This window comes from Mercenaria mercenaria, chromosome 1, assembly GCF_021730395.1.
Source record: "Mercenaria mercenaria strain notata chromosome 1, MADL_Memer_1, whole genome shotgun sequence".
Classification (NCBI taxonomy): domain Eukaryota; kingdom Metazoa; phylum Mollusca; class Bivalvia; order Venerida; family Veneridae; genus Mercenaria; species Mercenaria mercenaria.
Genome location: NC_069361.1, coordinates 105546280 through 105569241, shown reverse-complemented (window position 1 = coordinate 105569241; position 22962 = coordinate 105546280). Strand labels below are relative to the sequence as shown.

At 34.0% G+C, this 22962-nt stretch overlaps 1 protein-coding gene across 2 annotated transcripts in view; it reads left to right on the top strand.

The window, feature by feature from the left end:
* Window positions 1–22962, top strand: part of LOC123527646 (synaptotagmin-11-like) — a 106999-nt gene that overhangs the window by 27648 nt on the left and 56389 nt on the right. The window lies entirely within an intron of this gene.

Here is a 22962-nt window from a genome sequence, read left to right as displayed (position 1 = left end):
GTTCATGAGCAGTAATGGAAAATGCAACACTGCCCACGCCCCCTAGCACCGGCTTAAGCAGTATTCAATCTTCAACTCTAAATGAGTTGAAATCAATGCTCCCGAAGGACCAGAAAATATGAAAAAGCAGCGTTGTCCCAAAATGAATGCGAGTTTCAGCGTGCAGAAAATACGCGGCTGACTATGTTTTATGGTGACGTTAACACTTAACAGTTTATACTGATTATTGTGAAAAGAAAGGGCAAAATACGATTGACGCTTTCAGAACGAGAAAATGTGTTGAATAACCATAACACACAACATATTTCTGCAATAGTTTTATGCACACGACCAGGTTAAGCAAAATCGAATCTTCCCATTTTAATTTGTAACTTACTATGATAAAATAAAATATTCTTGGAATCTGTATAGATAATAATATCACGTGGCATGCACAAGTTCGCAATGTTGTGAATAAACTTAACGCAAAGGTTGCACTTTTAAAAAGAATTTCGTACTTTTGCCGACACTTTCTATGGAAAACTGAATTGAAGTCAACATTCGTTGAAACATGTTACAAACAATCTTAAATATGAGGAATTTTGAATGAAATAACATTTTTGATAAGTTATATCAGTAATCAAATGTTGATACTGGTTTATGTTGTATTGACAAGTATCATGCCTGACAGGTATCCTGCTATTTTGTGGTTGTGTTTTCACATCGCATTTTAGTACAAAGACAGTGTTGTTCATATAATGTAAGATAATTGACTTAGTACTGATAAGACAATATCACCTTACAGATTATTTAGAATTCAATTATAGAAAGAATTAAGAATTTTTAAAACTTTTTTTTAACTTTTAGCAGACATACATGTAATCAATTTGGCCAGGTTCGCGCCATTTCCGTCCGAACAGGTGTTGTATTCTAGCGGTCTTAACATAAAATTTAGCCTGGTGACCCATACATTTTTAGCCATTTTTATGCTTACAATACAATTATCTATACACAAGAAGAAAAAGAAGAAAATCTATGAAAGAGTTTTTTCAAAATTTAAAAAAAATATTCTTCACTATGGGTATTTTTCATTGAAAAAAGTTCACAAAAGTAAATATGAAACAACATTTTTTTTCCATTTTTACCCATTATTGTAAGGATAGAGTATTACAAATATGACTATGATATCAAATAAGTATATAATAAAATCTGTAAAAAGAAAAATCCGTATTGTGCTGCCTGGATGTATATTTTGGTTGGTATTTATAAAAAAGCAGAAAATTATGAAAATGTTGAAAAATCGCTGGCAGTTTCAGCAACAGTGGGTGTGTTCAAAACAATTTTTCACAAAAACAAGCCTGGTGACCTATTGTTTTTATTTGTTCATTGTTTTCAGCACAAATTTTCCTATCATATATGTGAATTTAAAAAAAATCTATGAAAGGAAAAAAAATATAGGAATTCTCTTTAAACGAAAAATTAAGGATTATTTATTACAAGAACAACGTTACTAATACTGAGATTTTTATTTATTTTATTTATTCATTTTTTTTTCTCAAATCTTCATCATTTATCATGCATTTTATGTCGTTTAAGGTAGCTTTTAAACTTTATGATATTGATGGATGAATGTACATGTATGCAAAATGAATTACACTGATTTATTCTCCTGGTAAAATCATTTCAAATCGAGTTTGTTTTTAAAGTGTGTTTGTCGTTAAAATTGTGCTAGTGATACTCTTATTGTTGTAGATACTGTGTTTTAACATTTATGTAGAAGGCCATATTGGAAATAAGTTGAATGTATACTATGTACTCTTAATATGTCACCTTCTTAAAATAAAGTTATTATTATTATTATTATCATAATAATAAGCTCTGAAATACCATTTCACCAAGGAACTTAGCCGCAAATGATACCTCCATGCTGCAGAAGAGCTGATGCTATTTTTAAGGCTGGAATAGTTTAGTCTGTGGACTATTTTTTACTACTACTATTACTACTACTACTACTGTTACTATTATTATTTAAAATTCATATTTATCATTTAGTAAATAATGCACGTATAAATGAACTGTCAGTTTAAATTCGAAATTGTGTTCATATCTTTAATTAGTTCTTAAATAGTTTTCTGACATTTGATGAAACTTTTCTGCACATATATGCTTGTATATCTTTTTACGATGGTAAAATACAACAACAACACGTGAATATTTATCTTTTATCAACGTTTCGGCGCTTACGCCTTCATCAGGATAAATACATAATAAAACAACGGACGTGACGTCATGAAGTAAACGTTACGTTGAATGGCGGAAAAACGTATACTGTTTTTTTTTTTTAAATATTACATAAATTAATGTGAATAACAGATAGCAAGTTTAGTACGTTACGTATATAAGAATACAGGATTTCCTATAGCAGTATATTTAAAAAAACATAAATAGGAAAAAACGCAATAGTACTAAACAAACACATATACATGTAAAATTCATTACACATTAAACAATGTTTTTGAATTAAGTCCATCAGGATTGAGTGTTTTTAACTTATGAATCCATAATGTTTCCTTGCATAACCGGTTAATTTGATTATTTACCACATCAATAGGCATAAATGTGAAGTCATCAGTACTATGGTCATCTTGATTAAAATGACCAGCAACCAACGTGGAATATGCAGGATCTGTAAAATTAGATATGTCAAATTTATGGCTATTCATACGCCGTGAAACCTGTTGCATATTGCATCTTTTACACGTTATTAAGTATACAACATCTTTAGATTGACAGTTTGCATCATATCGTAAAGAAAATGTTTCTCCTGTGACTGTACTGCTAAATGAGGATCCAGAGTTGATTCGTAGACAGTGGGAACATCGTTTCCTGCTACATTTCTGCGTGATGTATGTTTCAGTGTTCAATTTGAAGTCGGAACTTACTAAGTAGTCGCTTAAATTTTTTTTTGTATATCTTTTTAAAACACAAAACCGTCGGATGGTAAATTTCACTTAGGATTCTCCCTGAGGATATTTTATAGAAATACAATGTAATAAATATCACTTTTCCAAGCTTTCCTGTCGAGACAAATCAAAATGTGATATCTTACTTGCTATTTTAATTAGATAAACTCGGAACTTTATGTTACAGTTTCAGTGAAATAAAAAAAACATGACATGCTTCAGGCGGGATGCAAATGCATTTGTGTGATTTTACTTGTACTTTAGATAGGACGCAGTCTGATTTGAGTTTACATTGTATAACTGTAACAATACAATCAAAGAGACCGCATAAACAACTATGATATGCGTGTGTTTAACGTATTTGTTATCGAAACATTCTGTATTATAGCAATTATCAAATTTAGATTGAGAAACATCGAGGATTGTATTTTTTTCAGAGTTGCATTTCTTAAAAGTTACTTAGTTTTCAATAATCTTTACCTAGGTATAAATAAAATAAAACAAGTATCAATATATTTCCCAGTGCGTGCAATATATGAAATTCTAACACGATCCGCACCAGTTGCTATATAAACATATAGCGAAATCGCCTATACATGAATCTACGATAAAATACAGCTGTTCCATTCCACCTTACGATTGTAACATGACTGTGAGACTCTACTCTGCTTCCGTTATATGCCGACTAAATACTCGACTTTTTCAGTGCTAAGTAGATCTAGTAGTAACAAAAAGTACATCAAATTTTCGGAAACAAACAATTTCTAACTGATGAATATATTTGTTAATATTTTTTCCGTAAGAAAATGTTTCATCCCGGTAAGTTTCAACTTCAACATCGGTGCATCTATATCTGGTCGTGTGCGTAGTTTGCAATTTCTGTATTGTAGGCACCACAAATGTCAACTAGAATTTCTACTTTGACAGTAAATAAATTATAATTCATATTCCAATCTTCCAGACTCAAGTGTTTACGTGTTTATTTGCCGCAATGTTCTGGCGTGTATGTTTCAGTGCCATCATGTAGTGACGTGTACTATTTTAGAAACTGCATATATAAACTTTGAATGAAGTATTTACTTCTGATTTCTTATTCGACCTTATGTAACGTAGCACGTTGTACCTAAAGCTTGTCTTGAAACACAACACATTACGACAGTTCTAACATTTATTTTCTTAAAAAGAGCAATGCACAGTTAGTTACAAATGTTCAGTCTAATTTCACAGGTATTATCAAGGTTCAGTTAGGCTTTTAAAACAATTCTGTTTACAATTCTTTAAACACAATTTCTTAGTTATAACTGTACTTCAGCCTAGCTTTTATCATTGCTTATTAAGTTTCAGCTCATGAGAGCGGGAACAAGTCCCTTAGCCCGCATCTGGGCACCTCTCCCCTGATCACAGAGTATACTGAGTTTATAAAGGATTATTATTATACAGAAAACAGCAGACACATTATTTCACTTGCGTAAACTTAGTAATTAAATCAGGGATGTTTTACACCCTGAAGCTACTATACAGTTGACAAGTTTTGTCTGACTTTTGAAATGTACAGTTAAAATCTTAATTATCCGAAAGAAATACCGAAATAGAAAATTATAAACCTAGCTTAGATGTTATTGAAAATAGCTTTTTCACAGCAATAACTACTTAATACTTTAATTAAAATTTACTGAATATCGGAAATTCCGTTTTATGCAACACTTTCCATTCGTGAGGAGTTTTTAATAAAAGCATAAGGCCAGCCGAATGACATATCGAGCTAAAATGTAGTGCTGTAAAATGCGAAGAATTTGCGTGGTTAGAATCGAAATAATAAATATGTTCCAATAATTCTATCAGGTAATAAATATGGGCAGTCGTTCGAATGCGAAAATTAAATCACTCGTGCTACGCACTCGTGATTTAATTATTACGCATCCGAACTCCTGCCCATATTTTATTAACTGATAAAATATAGGAACATATTTACTATTTCTTAAGTAAAATCGCATAAAGCTATGTATAGAATATCTTTACTTAGAATAAAAAAAAATCCTTTACAAACAGATTTTAACGCGGACTTTACGATCATTTATATTCAATCTCAGATTTATATAAACAGCACATTCTGGAAGATATAAGTATAGTGAATATTAAAGTTCCACTACTAACGCCGAACGAGTATTATATGAAAACCAGTTTGTGGCTGTGACTTCATATTTACTGAAAATATTAACCACTGCATCGGATCTGACCAAATAGTCATGGATTTGTTCAAGAATAACCAAAAACAAAAAGATATATATATATATATATATATATATATATATATATATATATATATATATATATATATATATATATATATATATGTATTGCCTATTTCAAACCGAAAGTATGTTTTCCGATTGCTTACGGACCCGTTGCGCATCTTCGGATTTTGTTCGGAAGAATGCTCCAGAACGTGGCTATAATCTATAAATAGATGCAAAATATAGCGTGAAAGATCAACAACATACAGCTAATCATTCATGAAGGCCATGTCTTCGTAAAGTACTGTACAGCGAGTCTTTGTTAATTATTAGACAATGTAAACCTTGTCCACACCAGTGTGACGACCATGCAGTGTTTATATATGGCATTAAGCTGGCAGGAGGAGATCATGTGTAACTGTATTATTGCATGAAATTTCCATGAAATGTGCTAGTTTGAATCTTTATTCAATTCATTTAACCTCCCTTGTATTTCTAATGCGTGCTTTTTTTTGCGGTTCAGCGTCCGCCATATTTGTTTAAATTAATTTTAAAATCACGTGATCTCGAAGAATTTTCGACCGATTACGGAAACGCGATAAACACGAAAGCAAGTCAAAAAGACCACCCATGCCAGTGTGATGTTTTCGTTCACAATTACCATTCAGTAAACACATTGTCTTGAAATGAAACAACATTGTGAATCCATTCAATTATACCTGGGGTACCTAATAGCAAGCGTATATGTTCACAGCATCCCTGATGAGTTACCATGGAAACCACGACAACAAAAGTTTCGGCTAATTGTTGGCTGTACACATTAACGTTGACTATAGTTATTAACAACATTCGGAAATGAGAGAAGCGGGAGGTGGTGTGCAATTTCCGTTTAGAGTTTTGACATCAACATGATTTTTTTGTCCGATCTGTGATTTTATCCAAGGATGAACTGATCATGCGTTAATTAATGCAAAAATGTAAAGACAAAAATTTACTATAAAGAATTTCTGTTGATACTTTTTTTATAACTATCAAGCTTGTATTCTGTTGTTTTGCACACTGTCAGTTTTTTTTTTACCTACACATGTTCATGAATAGAGTCATGAATCAGGCAGTAAACTCACATATTAATATAGAAGGAGGTATATTTATTAAAAGGCATTGAAGGCATTGACACCGGAACTACAAAGATTTGTTTACGTCTATACACAGATGATATCGTTTTATTTTCGAAAAGCGCGGAAGTGTTACAAAAGTCTTTAGATGTCTTAGCTGAGTATTGTGATAAATGGAAGTTGACAGTGAATGCAAAGAAAACAAAAATCATGGTTTTTAGAATAGGGGATAGACTTAATAGAAATATAAGATCGATTTACAAAAATAAAGAATTGGAAATTGTTAGTAAATTTAAGTATTTAGGAGTGTCATTTAGCTCATACGGCTCATTTAATGACACAGACACGATGCTAGTAGCCCAAGCACTAAAAGCCATTTTTAAAATGAATAAATACTTATACAAATTTACAGACCTACAACCTAAGCATACTCTTGATCTATTTGACAAACCCGTACTACCAATACTTAGTTATGCTTTAGTTAAAGTCACAACTCAGAAGTCCTTCATTTATGGAGATACAGGTAGAATGAATCTTCAAACTGGCAGAAATTTAAACATTATAAAATACTAGTTGAAAATCTGTAACTCTAATGAGGATAAATAAATTTATATTAAACAGGTCTATAATTGTTTATACAGTTATGTCGAGTTAAATCCAGAGAAAATAAACTTGGTTTCACAGGTTAAACATATATTATCAAGGTTAGGTAAATATGATGTCTGGCTTTCGCAGGGGGTAGGGGATGTCAACATCTTCCTGGGTCAGTTGAAACAGCGTATTGAGGACATATACGTACAAGAATTAAGAATTAAGTTTAATTGAATCGAGTAGAGCTATATTTTATAGAAATATATTTGACTTCAAATTTAACAAATATCTGGATATTGTAACTATAAAAAAAATTCGGTTTGCACTGTCTAGATTAAGATTAGCCTCTCATAGCTTGCAGTGGAAACAGGCAGAAGGAGAAAACCAGAAAGTATCCCTTATGATGACCGTAAATGTACACTTGAGGACGAATATCATTTCGTTATGGAATGCCAGGATTTCTTAAGCCTACGAAAACAGAATATCAGAAATTATTTCTGGCGCCATCCTAGCATTTTTAAAGTTTTTACAGTTTTACAGTTACATACCACGTGGTTTGTGACGTCATTTTCGGGTATTACGGCAAGAAAATTTATAAACAAATCCGTCGATTCAGAACTTAAAAGCACCGTAAGTACTTTATTTTTTCACCGATTTTAATAATTCTTTTACGAGGCTCAAGCCAAGATAGTGGGCTATAAACATAAGACAAAGTTTTCCTGAAATTCTAAGCCGTTTTTGCAAAGGTCGGTTTCAACCCTGAAATTCGGCAAATTCTCGGAGGGTAATACGGCAAGAAAAACCCGTGTTTTACAAAATAATGCAGGATTGCTTTCCTTTACATTGTTGTGCCTTTCACCGCTGTTTATTTCGGTTCCAAGAAGGTCAGCGAATCACTTGACTGAAAATGAAATGGTAGGTTTCGCTGTGAAAACCTATGTCTTCGGAAAATGCTAATACGACAAGAATGATATGACGGCAAGCAGAGTCATGAATACTCCTATTGTCCCTAACAGCAGTTGAGACTTACTTCTGTCGGCAGGTTAGTAAATAGGGCATACATACATAGTGCATGGTATGCTAAACTAGAGGGAACCGTTTATAAACAGTAAAGCCCTATTTCATTTTTGAAGTTTTGACAAAACATTTTTCCGTATGCCTGAGATTTATTAAAAAGAATAATTCAGTGGTCTGTTTTCAAAATTATTGTTACGTTTTCATGCACTTGCAGTCCATAGGAAAAATGGGGGCTTTGCTATACTATGAGAGCGATAAAGGACTGTCATGGCCGTCTCAAGATTATCTATTAAAGTTTGTCTGTTTAACACAACTTGAAAATACGTTTTGCTAATATTTTTGGCAAGTAAAGTGATTGCACAGGCACAGTTTTACATTCTATTTTACGAACATGATTCTGAAACGATTTTTTGAACGATTGTAATTTTGTTCTAAAAGATATTTATCGTTTGTCAAAAATAATTTGATACTATGACAACTTACGTATAGGGGTCTAAAGAATGCATGTAATACGGTACAATTTTGATATTAGATTATGCAAAATCTTAAGAAAATTCAAATTTATAATGTTACGTTTACCGAACAGAATAAACCTTCTTTTCTTTTCTTTTCATACTTTTACTTTTATGCCCCCTTTTTAGGACATAAAGTTTTAGCACTTTCTGGATTAATCATTATATGACTGGATATATAATTCTTACGTTTTATGTTAAGCCCAAGTTATCTTCAGTAATGATTCTGCGATCCTTACAATAACTAGGGTCATAACTTAGTAAACAACTGTTTCATGACATGACCTGTATTAGGAAGATGTTAACCGACCCTTGATTCCGTCTGTGACAACTATGTTTTATTTACCAACATTTATGCCTCAGGAGCAGATCAATATCGCAATGATATGTGCTCTTTGGCTAATTACTAACGCTTTATTCAAAGGTCAGGCAATATTTTTTTTCTCTCACGTTCGGTGTGGTCTTTATGAGATATAAGGAATCGTTGGTTTACGCGTTGAAAGTGTCCAAATATTTAAGAAAATATTTTAACACATTACGTTTTGTATATTGTTTTTATTTTTTTTGAAGGTGCATCTGCATTTTACACTCTAGTATGACATACTAGAGGTACACATGCATATTTTTGTTATTAATAATTATATGGTTTACAATGATTAAACTGTGATTAATGGACGATACGACAAATGCAGAGTCGAGATGGAAATCCTTTGCACTTACTAAGTTTCTATGTGTATAATATGTCGTTGCGTTACTTGCGTGTATGGAAACTACAAAGCTGGCTTGGTGACCTTTTGTAGATTTTGCATTTGTTGCTTTCTTGGGTCTGATAAAATGAATTGTTCAATTTTACTTAAATTTTACTGTTATGTTTTACATTTCAAAATGTTTCATAAATTTCTAAAATTTGTAACTGTCTGCTTATACTGTCATAATTTAATGTGTAATGCGTTAATTTTATTAAAATAAGTAACTTGATAGAAAATTTCAATTTCTGTGTGTAACAATAATCTCGAAATCTCAGACTTATTTCGAAATGCAGTTTCGATACATTATCAATTACTATTATAGATAGGCATTGTTCAGAGGCCCAGCTATCACTATTTAAATGATTGAATTTTAAACACTTTTTGTAGGCTTTTTAGCAGTTTGACTCTTTTAAGATGGTTGTTAGCATTCGCGGATGCAACAGTATAGACACATAGGGACGCATTTATAAGATACCTCTTGTGACTATAAATAAAGTTGAAATTAGGAAACTTCTCTTGGAAGCTCTAATTAGATAACAAGTAATGAAACAGAAAAAAAAATAGATCTACTAAACGATCTTTAAGAAGCATTGAAAAAAGCCGTTCTTTCATATCATATCATACCGAAATTTATCTAAAGAGAAGCTAAAGAAATCTGCAAACTGGTATTATACATGAGGAAACGAGTCTCAAACTCAATAATTCGTGAAACTGTTCGTAAAGGAACAAAAGGCATAGTCATGAATCTGCTTGCCGTCATATCATTCTTGCCGTATTAGCATTTTCCGAAGACATAGGTTTTCACAGAGGAACCTACCATTTTATGTCAAGTAAAGTGGTCCGCAGGCCTTCTTGGAACCGAAATCAACAGCGGTGTAAGGCACAACAATGTAAAGAAAAGCAATCCTGCATTATCTTGTAAAATACGGGTTTTTCTTGCCGTATTACCCTCCGAGAATCTGCCGAATTTCAGGGTTGGAATCGACCTTTGCAAAAACTGCTTAGAATTTCAGGAAAACTTTGTCTTATGCTTATAGAATTATTAAAATCGGTGAAAAAATGAAGTACTTACGATGCTTTTAAGTTCTGAATCGACGGATATGTTTATAAATTTTCTTGCCGTAATACCCGAAAATGACGTTACAAACCACGTGGTATGTACACACTGAAAGTGATAATATTAATGATGTACGTAATTTTTCCATTTATATATACCAAGATTTTGAAGTAAGAAAAAATACAAGTAGGGTCTAAAGGTATGTAGACGTACACTTGTGATATACATATAGCTGTTGTCTTAATTTGAACTTTCTACTTTTGTATGATATTAATGTATATCAACACTAACTTATGTTAAAACAATTATTTCAAACACTACTTGATCCAATACATGCTGTCTCTCCCGTTATACAATTTATTTAGGCAGTGAAACTTGTATATCCAATTTGTACTTTTTGTCATCTTGTCATACCAGTTTTAGATTATGAATTGTATATGATGCTATGCTCATGAATCTTGTCAGTTGTATTGCATAGTAAAACTATTCTAATATATGACTCCTCACATAAATCGCCGGTCCATAGTTTGTGCTATATGAACGGTCAATATTAAGCAAATTGACCAATCAGTCAAAAATTTGAAAATAAGACTGAAAACTTATTTGAGCCGTGCCATGGGAAAACTAACATAGTGGGTTTGCGACCAGCATGGATCCAGACCAGCCTGCGCATCCGCGCAGTCTGGTCAGGATCCATGCTGTTCGCTAACAGTTTCTCCAATTCCAATAGGCTTTAAAAGCGAACAGCATGGAGCCTGACCAGACTGCGCGGATGCGCAGGCTGGTCTGGATCCATGCTGGTCGCAAACCCACTATGTTGGTTTTCCCATGGCACGGCTTATTTCTAGTGTCATGTAATAACACACTGTTCAGTGAGTGTATAATGTTATATTTACCAGCGAAAGAAACAATTAACTTAAAGGTACTCGGCATTAATATGCCAATATCCCTGTTAACATGACAATATCTCTGTCAACACATGTAAGTTGTAGCAAGTGAGCATAAACATCTAAAAATGCAAGCAAGAAAGCAACGAATGTATTTCAGCATTATGCATTATAGTACGGTGGTATGTTTAGGACATGCAATTATTTTTTTTAGGATTAAATTATTTTGAGCGATCAACATCTTATCTCGTGCGCACGACATCTTATCTTGAGCGATCAACATCTTATTTCGAGCGATCAACATGTTATCTTGAGCGATCAACGTCTTATCTTGAGCGATCAACATCTTATCTCGTGCGCACGACATCTTATCTTGAGCGATCAACATCTTATTTCGAGCGATCAACATATTATCTTGAGCGATCAACATCTTATCTTGAGCGATCAACATAATATCTTGAGCGATCAACATCTTATCTCGTGCGCACGACATCTTATCTTGAGCGATCAACATCTTATCTCGAGCGATCAACATATTATCTTGAGCGATCAACATATTATCTTCAGCGATCAACATATTATCTCGAGCGATCAACATCTTTTCTCGGTCATCTTATCAATATCTATTAAGGACCTTTGTGTGAATTCAGATCATTAGTAAAAACATACGGCTGCCACCGTTTTTGTTTTTGTTTAGATTATACTTATAACCGTTTCACATCTTCGCATGGTTAGACATTTAAATACGGAAACTGATAAAAAAGGCAGCAAAAAATCAGTGATGATGCAAAGAAATAAATTCAAGTCCTTGACAAAAAATAGTCTGTAGGCTTCGCATGCTATGGAAGTCCTGGAGGGACAATTGATTTCCGTACTTCCCACTTCTGACTTCTAACTTTTGCACTTCTCACTTCCAACTTCTTGACTTCCTACTTCCTACTTCTAACTTCCACACTTCTGACTTCTAACTTCCGCACTTCTGACTTCCAACTTCCCGACTTTCGACTTCTGATTCCCAACTTCCACACTTCTTACTTCCGACTTCTTGACTTCTTACTCCCTTCTTATAACTTCCGCACTTTTGACTTCTAACTTCCACACTTCTGACTTCCAACTTCCTGACTTCATACTTCCGACTTCCAACTTCCATACTTCTGACTTCCGACTTCCAAAAAAGGAAAGTTGGCGGTCAGAAGTGCGGAAGTTTGAAGTCGGAAGTCAGGAAGTTAGAAGTCAGAAGTGTGGAAGTTAGAAGTCAGAAGTGCGATAGTTAGAAGGTGAAAGTAAGAAGTCAAGAAGTCGGAAGTAAGAAGTGTGAAAGTTGGAAATCAGAAGTCGAAAGGCAGGAAGTTAGAAGTCAGAAGTGCGAAAGTTAGAAGTCAGAAGTGCGGAAGTTAGAAGAGGGAAGTAAGAAGTCAAAAAGTCGGAAGTAAGAAGTGTGGAAGTTGGAAATCAGAAGTCGAAAGTCTGGAAGTTAGAAGTGCGGAAGTTAGAAGTCAGAAGTGCGGGAGCTAGAAGAAGGAAGTAAGAAGTCAAGAAGTCGTAAGTAAGAAGTGTGAAAGTTGGAAATCAGAAGTCGAAAGTCAGGAAGTTGGAAGTCAGAAGTGTGGAAGTTAGAAGTCAGAAGTGCGGAAGTTAGAAGTAGGAAGTAGGAATTCAAGAAATTGGAAGTGAGAAGTGCAAAAGTTAGAAGTCAGAAGTGGGAAGTACGGAAATCAATTGTCCCTCCAGGGCTTCCATACTTCGCCCCATATATTAAACGATTTTCCTTGTTTTCCCTTAATTCATACATGCAACTTTTCTACGCGAATTAATCAGTCGAACTGAAATTTGTTACTGTTCTAACATGCAGTATGCATCATTGGTTATGTTAATTTGATTTTGAAGATAGGATGACCAATTATATGCATTGCTTTCCCAATTGATGTGATAAACTTGTACATGTTCTTGTGGGAAGTTTTAATAACATCGGAATAGGTGGGACCCTAATTAACAACTTGTCCGTATGATTTACTGATGACCTAAATGCACACACAAAGGGCCTTAATATATATAAATAAGATGTCGTGCGCACGAGATAAGATGTTGATAGCTCAAGATAATATGTTGATCGCTCGAGATAAGATGTTGATCGCTCGAGATAATATGTTGATCGAGATAATATGTTGATCGCTCGAGATAATATGTTGATCGCTCAAGATAATATGTTGACCGCTCGAGATAAGATGTTGATCGCTCAAGATAATATGTTGATCGCTCGAGATAAGATGTTGATCGCTCGAGATAAGATGTTGATCGCTCAAGATAAGATGTCGTGCGCACGAAATAAGATGTTGATCGCTCAAGATAATATGTTGATCGCTCGAGATAATATGTTGATCGATCGATCGAGATAATATGTTGATCGCTCAAGATAAGATGTTGATCGCTCGAGATAAGATGTTGATCGCTCAAGATAAGATGTCGTACGCACAAAATAAGATGTTGATCGCTCGAGATAAGATGTTGATCGCTCAAGATAAAATGTTGATCGCTCGAGATAATATGTTGATCGATCGAGATAATATGTTGATCGCTCAAGGTAAGATGTTGATCGCTCGAGATAAGATGTTGATCGCTCAAGATAAGATGTCGTGCGCACGAAATAAGATGTTGATCGCTCGAGATAAGATGTTGATCGCTCAAGATAATATGTTGATCGCTCGAGATAAGATGTTGATCGCTCAAGATAAGATGTTGTGCGCACGAGATAATATGTTGATCGCTCGAGATAAGATGTCGTTCGCACGAAATAAGATGATGATCGCTCAAGATAAGATGTCGTGCGCACGAGATAATTTAATCTTAAAAAAAAATAACATATGTCCTAAACATACCACCGTATTATAGAAAGTAAGAAGAGACATTTTTTTAAGTTTTGAATAATTATGAATAAATGAACTTCAGTTTTTCTTTTGAAATCCGTTACACTTTCCTTAGCAACAGCTGTTAAATCTTCATTTATGGTCTCTGAAGTTATTATAAGTTCTAGAAAACAATCCTTTGGGCAATCAATTAAGAGAAGATTTTAGAATTCCCGACTTGAATCGCAGGATTTTACATCTAAATTGGATGATGTTTTTAGTTTCTCATTTAGATGATTATACATAGGAGTGAAACTTGATCGTTCTTATAATTATAACCTTTGAAGTAAGGATTGATATTTCTATCACGTCTCATTCACTTCGTCTTAAATTTATCTAAGAATATATTCTGACGTCTATGAAAGTTCGTTCAGTAAAATGTTATATTGTAATAATCAGTTTTTGCCATTATTTATATTTTACTTTATTGAATGAATCTGTTCTCTGTCTTTTAAATAGAGGATATTACATGACTGTCTTTTAACGAGTTGAATAAAATAACAAAATGCGAGGCTCACGTTAGCTTTTCCTGCTGAAAGATCAAGGAGTCAGTTTGACCACGTTAACATCTCATATACTATAAATCACGTTGATGTCAAAGCGTATTAAAGGCTTTATTTCACTTCCGCGACGTCAAACATGTGACAAAATTTAGCGAACAAAATGGTTTCAACTTGTATTTGGTGCGTTTCAGTTTCTCTCTTTTTTCGATTAAGTTTCACTCAGATACTTTTTTTGTTGTAATTGTCGTTTCATGTTCAATATTGATAACACTCATCAACCCATTCGCACTATAAATTCCACACTATGCAAATGAGCCGTGCCATGAGAAAACCAACATAGTGGCTTTGTGACCAGCATGGATCCAGACCAGACTGCGTTCGCTAAAGGTTTCTCTAATTGCAGTAGAATATAAAAGCGAACAGCATGGATCCTAACCAGACTGCGTGAATCCATGCTGGTCGCAAAACCCCTAAGTTGGTTTTCTCATGGCGCGGCTCAAATATGTAAGCGTATTAAGAGCAGCTAATGCTAGTGAAAGTCCCGTTCTAATAATCAATGTTTGAAATTAATATCTTTCTTTGAAGACAAGTCTTGCAGGAAGAAAATTATCAGTATCAAATTAGAATGTTTCTAAACAACTTTTAAATAAAGTGGATTTAAGGAATGAATAAACATTCGAAGAATCTTAACGTTATTTGGAATTAAGTAATCAAACGTAAAATGGTGCACGGTTTGAATTTATGATACTATTATTATATTACATTAGTTAATGTTAATTCTGTTATTGTCCGCCAAATGTAGAACGGCTTAATTTCCTTTTTGATTCTTCTGGAGTTCCTTAATCTGATTGATGATAAACAATTGTATTATCATTTTATCGTTTTCTTTAAATTGCAGCTTATCTTATCTTAAACCAAGCAGTTATATTTTCTACGGCCACATATTGACACTGAATGTGACAAGAAGAAAAAGTTCTTTGTGATGAATTTTATAAAAATCATTTTGTGCAAGAACAATGTAGATAAATATTTCTCTTTATTTATTTTGAATGTTTAGTATCACTGTTCCATTGCCTGCTCCTTTAACACATGGTTTGTTTACGTTGACTATAAACTAAAACACTTTTGACAATATACTAAAACACTCCAGTATATTTAATAATCAACACATTTATAACTCAGATATTTGTGGTTCGGACATCCCCTTCTCGTCCGCCCCTGTCCCTGACAAATATTAGCCCAATATTTTAGTATTTTATTATAAATTAAGATTGTAAAATTTTAGCATATCAAAAATGCACCTTGTTACTGCTATGGTTGTACCCGATACAAGATGAACTTGTGTGAAAGAAAAAGCAAATAACTCATCGATTCAACTATTACATTAGCACATACCTATCAATCCTTGATATAAACAGACACGTCTGTATCAGTTGTCTCGAATGACACCGTTTAATATTCAGGTTTCGACGAGAAATCCATAGCTTTAATCAATCGATCAGATTTTCTTCCTTGGAACAGTAATTCGCAAATTGACACCCGCACTGTATTGCGTATGCATTCGCCAAGCAAAGCCGGATACCACGATTGATATACTTTCAACAGGATCACTCTTCCCGTCATTTGTTGCACAAAAACTACTTCCGATGGAACAATGTTGTGACATCTTGCATTGTTACATATCAATGTCACTATCAGACATTTTTGACATAATAGTTTTCGTAATTGAAACGCTATATTCCGTATAACGCATGCATTTTTACAAACACAAGAGTGAAAAAACACATCTGGTGTTATGATCTGAAATTTGCTGCAATGTTGTAATGTTCATCTTTTACGTAAAGTAGTACTGATTGTAAAACGAGCATTTACTTAAGCTGAGATTATTGCAAATTTATGATAAAAACGTGTGCCGCTGAGATTGTATAAATATGTTTCAAAAGATATGTTTAACAGTTGGAAGGAGCAGAAGAGAGGGTGGGGTCCTGACTCCAAGTGTTTGTGATCTATAGATACACTGATATAGGATTTCGGTTTAACACTTTTGTTAGAACGCGATTTATTTATTTATTTGGGTTTTACGGCGCACCAACACAGTATAGGTTATATGGCGCCAAAAAGGACTACAAATTTTGATTTCACATCTCATTTACATCGAAATAAAAACATGAGGTATGAAATCAAAATTTGCATACCTGCTGGAATCACAGAGTTACAGCAAAACCAAGTGTTAAGACCCTATTAGTCACCTCTTACGATTATGCAAGGGTAAGGCAGTGGTTCCAATTCTTTTCATACACAGATCGTCCCAGAACCAGATGGGGCTTATAGTAAAAGAGTGCTTTAACTAAAGCAAAAGAGTGCTGGGATGGTTATACGTCGTTCAAATAATTTCACTCGGGCTTCGGCCTCGTGAAATTATTACGCCCGACGTATAACCACCCATCGTGCATAAATAGTGTTAAAGCACGCTTGTGCTATAAATTATTTGGATTCTAATATGCCCTTAATCTCAAACACTAGATAAAATATAGAAGCGCTCTTTCTTGGTCGCAACAAAAACATTGACGTCATCGCACGTTAACGTGACGCCATTCTAGCGTAAGTGTGTTTTAACAGAGACATGCATATTAAAATAAGAGTGTTTTAACAGAGATAAGCATATTAGAATAAATATTCTAATATGCATGTCTCTTTAAAACACACTTACGCTAGAATGACGTCACGTTAACGTGCGGTGACGTCAATGTTTTTGTTGCGACCAAGAAAGAGCGCTACTATATTTTATCTACTGTTTTAGATTAAGGGCATATTCGAATCGAAATAATGTATAGCAAAATCGTGTTTTAACACTATTTATACACTTGGGCGGTAATATGTCGTACAAATGATTTCACTCGGGCTACGCCCTCGTGAAATTATTACGCCCGTCGTATAACCACCCATCGTGCATAAATAGTGTTAAAACACTCTTTTGCTATAAATTATTTCTTAAGTATTGTGGAGAAGACAATGATTCTGGTGCAACAATGACTTTGGAAATAGCCTGTCTGGTATTGTTGATTTTCTTATAAGTTTCTGTAAATCTTGCAAATATGTAGGGCTTATTTTGCTTTAGTATCACAATGCTTTCTTTGAATCCTGCAATAATACTTGTTCGTAAATAAACTTTATAGAAATTTAATAGACCTATTTACATTTATACATTCATCCAATCTGTCCAGTATAATATATAGTCATAAATAACACGTCACAAATGTCAAATCTTAAAGATCGTATATACAATCAACAACATAAACTCCCACAATGTTTTTTATTCCTTAATTGCATAACTACCATATAAAGTTCGTTTCCAGGCTTAATTTAGCTCATATTTGTTTAAGTACCCACGCGAAAGGATATTGCAATAAAGGTTACGAGAACGCTAGTAAACATCTTTCTGCTCACTAGAAATCTCTTGAGATATCCTATATCAAAGTAAATTTAATGACTGCAGCTTCTTTTCTGATATACATGTAACTGTATATCAGCTAATAAATGACAAACTTATTGCACTGATTCTTAAATCTCATTGCTGGAAAATCGCTACATTTCCGTCATATATTTTAAAAATTTAGTGAGTGGCGTTTTTACCAGTAGCATTCTAAGACATTTTTCAGTGTGGAACTATCACAAAGAATGTGTCTTCTTTATGTTAGACAACATTAATACCAAGCCTTCCGAAACGCTGAATTTATTTTTTACAATTTCAAATTTAGTAATATATTTCAAAAGATATGCAAGATATCAAAGGGGCTCATTAACCATTTTAACATACTAATAACCATAATACCTCTATAAACAAATTTACTGTATTATATTCAGTAAAAACAGAATGATAATCTTAAGAAATGGCCAACACCCAAAACAACTCTTAAACAAAAATATAGCAAATTAAATATGAATATATTAACATTTACGCATTCGTTTGCCAACAGCGCATGTATTCATTTTTATTTCTAACCATGAAAACATTTGGTATAAAGGCGTATACTAGATGAAATTTTCACGAGGCAAAAATCACACAACGCACCGATTACGACACCGTTTCCGGTAAAGTTGCACAGTTTCGGATAATCGGACAATCGGCGCGTTTATTTCTAACGCATGATCAAAACTAGTCCAAATTATAGGATGAACGTTTCGGGACAGTGTGATAACTTTTGACTGTTACGTCCAAGCTTATTCTGCGTATTTCTGTAAGGAAATCCCCAATGAAAGCGTACGCAAGAAAGATAAAAAAAATTCACGAGACAGAAATCGAACGACGCACCGTTTCCGGTAAAATTGCATGGTTTTGGATATTCGGACAATCGCCTCGTTTATTTTTTACGCTTGATCAAAGCTAGTCCCAATAATAGGATGTACGTATCGGGACAGCGTGATAACTTTTGACTGTCACTGTCCAGTCACGTCCAATCTTATTCTGTGTATTTTTGTAAGGAAACCCCCAAAGAAGTCTTTTGGGAACATTTTCTTGTACATGTACATATGTATGTATTTATAAAGGTAATGGGTCCGATAATGAATTTCTGTTGACATTAAAGCATAAAATTGTCTCGCTGTCATTTTTGAACGTATGTTTTGTGTTTTGTTTCCGTCATTTTAGTGACATCGGCAGTTCGAGGTGTACTGAAACCGGTGTCGGGGTAGATATCTCCTCGCACTTATTCACATCATATTTCCGAAAATTTAGTGTGTGTGTTTTTTTTTTTAAATATTATGAGTTAAATTTATCCCATTTGACGTTTCTTTACGAATATTTATCTTTAATTTATTGGAGTCTGACCAGAATGTTATATGACTTTTTTTTGGATTTTTAACGGTTTTTATTTCGGCATGAAGATCAAAAACCAGCATCATAAAAGGGCAATATTTCAAAATGAAATTGTGAAAAATCTAACTGGGTGACCACCCATTTTCTTTTTATATTTAAAAAGTAAACATTATATTCTGCCATTCTTGCAAGTTTAATCAAATTCCTTAATGTAGATTTGGAAATATTAACTGTTGAAGGAAATATACAATATTTTATAATTATGATGCTTTTTTTGTCTTCGTAAACAACAACAACAAGCAAGTGCCATGTAACTATTTCTTGAATCGCATTAAAATTTCTTTTTGTTTTGAAGGGAAATAATCATGTCTTATGAGATTTGACTATCAGTTATACTTTATGAATTATTTATTTGATTCCTTGATGTTATATGCTTTGGCAGACACGCTATAGATTTCAAGATACACATGTACCCTAGTCATGCATTATGACCTGAAATAAATTGAAAACGATGTCGGTGACCCCCATATTTCTTTTTATTTTTGGTTACTTATGGATTGAACTATATATGAAATATGAACAAAATCTGTTATTGGGGAAAAAATGGTGAAATTCTAGCATACGCCTTTAATCTCGTCTGCAGATTTGTTTATCTCGCTAATACCATTTCCCTGATGTACTGAGCTTCAATGAATGTGTTTCGTTACTCCTATGTTGTATTATTACATTCATTTGAGTTTATGCCACTCAACCGGTGTTCACGTGTAAGCATTTACACGTACACCCATTTCCATGTTGAGTGTATGTGCGGCTACGGTTTCCTATCGGACTGTTATACTGGGTTTAAACTGTGGCTATATCAATATTTTATCGCCTTTTATTGTCTTTCTGTACAAAACTATACCTTATTATCTGACACTACTTTATGGACTTTCGCTGACTTTCTGACATATTATAATTCATTGCATGGATGGACATAAAAATAAAACATAGACATTGCCAAAACACGGCATTGTTTTTTAAAAACTTATTTCTGAAAAGATATGATACTGTGGAAGTTTTTACTTTTCATTGATTCCGAATGCATAAACATGAACACACGTATCACATTTAATGAAATCTTCGCATATTATCCAAGTGGTACAACTTGTGAATGAAAGAAACTGGAACCACTGTCTCGTAAAGTTTTTGATTTTGCTGTAGCTCTGTACTTCCAGCAGGTATAAAAGGGTTTCGTACTAAAGCCTAAATTAAAACAAAGAGTTTTGTGTCTTGTAACATGTTTCTTTGTAGATAGCTGTAACTGAGAATTGATTTTTGAATGAAAGTAAGCCAAGTAGTACAAGTACAACTAGACATTTAGATACTCAAAAAAACATGGGATGAGTAAAACTACATGTGTTAGTATTGTGTACGTACTAAGTGGCCTGACAGAGGAAAGAACTGTTGACATCTGAAAACTGAAGAACTGAATAACTGTTGACATCTATGCTTACACACCATATATGGGTTTTGGCGAATTTACAGTATTGTATCAAGTTGCAGAATGATAATATTTCAAACAATTTATATCAGATGTATATATATATTCATTGTTTCTTCTAACGTTACATCTGCCTATGTTGATTGAAACTAAAACAATTATCACCATTCGTAACACTATCGGCATATACGCAATGTTATAAAGTGCATATGAGCCGCGCCATGAGAAAACCAACATAGTGGCTTTGCGACCAGCATGGATCCAGACCAGCCTGCGCATCCGCGCAGTCTGGTCAGGATCCATGCTGTTCGCTTTCAATGCCTGTAGCAATTAGAGAAACCGTTAGCGAACAGCATGGATCCTGACCAGACTGCGCGAATGCGCAGGCTGGTCTGGATCCATGCGGGTCGCAAAGCCACTATGTTGGTTTTCCCATGGCACGGCTCAATTATAGAATGTCATTAACAACGTTGCCCCAAAGGGATTCAAGTTTCAATAATTAAATATGAGCACAAGCATAACTTGCTGTGAAATATGTTTTATTTATACCAAGTCCTACAGTTTCTCAATGAGCAGAAGTGATTAATGTCTTATGGGTAAAGCAGAGACAATAAATTATGATTGAAATTCGAAATTAATGCTAGGAAACCGTAGATTAAATACCGGTGCATGCATGTAAATAATTAACTGTTGAATAATCAAGGGTACGTTTTTTATCTAATAGGTTTTTAATGGGAACTAATACTGGTATGCTTTCAGAACTAAATTCTCGTAGTATTCTGTGATCGAACAGAAAAATGTACTAAGCCATATGCAAAGGAAGGAAACTGAATTTGGGGACTATCATTGAATGCAGCTTTGTCACTGGTTGATTGAAATATTACATCGGCTCAAAAATAGTATTCTAACATTTATTTAATCAACCATTAATGCAAATATGTAAGCACAATGAGAGCATTTCAAGAAGAAATAAGCTGACAAAATGGCATGTTTTGCAATTGATATATTCAATATGACCAATATAAAATTCAAATGTGCGCAACGTTCTCCTACAGAATAAAAGAAATCACTAAAACAGGTTGAAGAGACAAAAAGTAATTTTGGGACTGGCATCGAATACAGCCGTGTCATTGGTCAGTTTATATGCATTCATTTTAAGATTCTCTCCTATTTTTATTCAAATAGGAATGGTCGGCCCCTTTTAGAAGCCACTATGGCTAAAAATAGATATACCTCGACCTCTTTCCATGAACCACTGGCTGGATCTCCATCAATCTTGGTCCGTAACACCATTTTAAGGTCTTCTCGAAATTTTGTTCATATGGGGACAGTCGGCCCCTTTTAAGGACCGCTAACGCTAGAAAATGTTAAATATTTTAAACAACTTTTTCTCATGAACTCCGTAATGGATTTTCGTCATACTTGGTATGTATCATCAATGTCCTGTATAAAATCCGTCCTTTTGGGCACATTGCTCCTTTGAGCAAACAAAATATTAGAAAAGCTTAAACACACATTCATCTCATGAACCGCTTGATAGATCTTCATCAAACCTAATCTGTAGCATCTTCGTATGATGGATCTGCTGTGGCCTCTTTATAAGATCCTCTCTAAAACATTTTCAAATGGGCAACTTGGCCACATTTAGGGACCATTGGAGCTAAAATAGATTTTTAAAAGACTTCTCATGAATCATGTGATAGATCTTCATCAAACTTGGTCAGTGGCATCTTTATATGGACTATTCCAATACTTTATCAAATGGGGGCACTTGGTCCAATTTAGGGCTGCTAGAGGAAAATATAAATAAAACTTTATTTTTTTAATTAACTGCTTTGCAGACTGCCACTAAATTACTCATAAGTAAAGTGTAAAGGTCGCTGTCCTCCTCTGGTGAGCAAATTAGGCCCGTTTGTTCGTCAACGGCTGTCCATACATAAAATCAGAATGTAAAATCGCATCAAACTATAAATATACAGGGCATGGCCATATTTAAGTACCATACCTCCTGTATATTGCAATTTGGAATATGTTAACAACTATCGGAAATGAAAGCAAGGGGCGCTGAAAGCCAATTTCCATTTGGGTGTTCTCGGATATGATTTTTCGGCGTGTTAAAGTGTGTATAGACATTCGTTCGAGAAAACATTCGT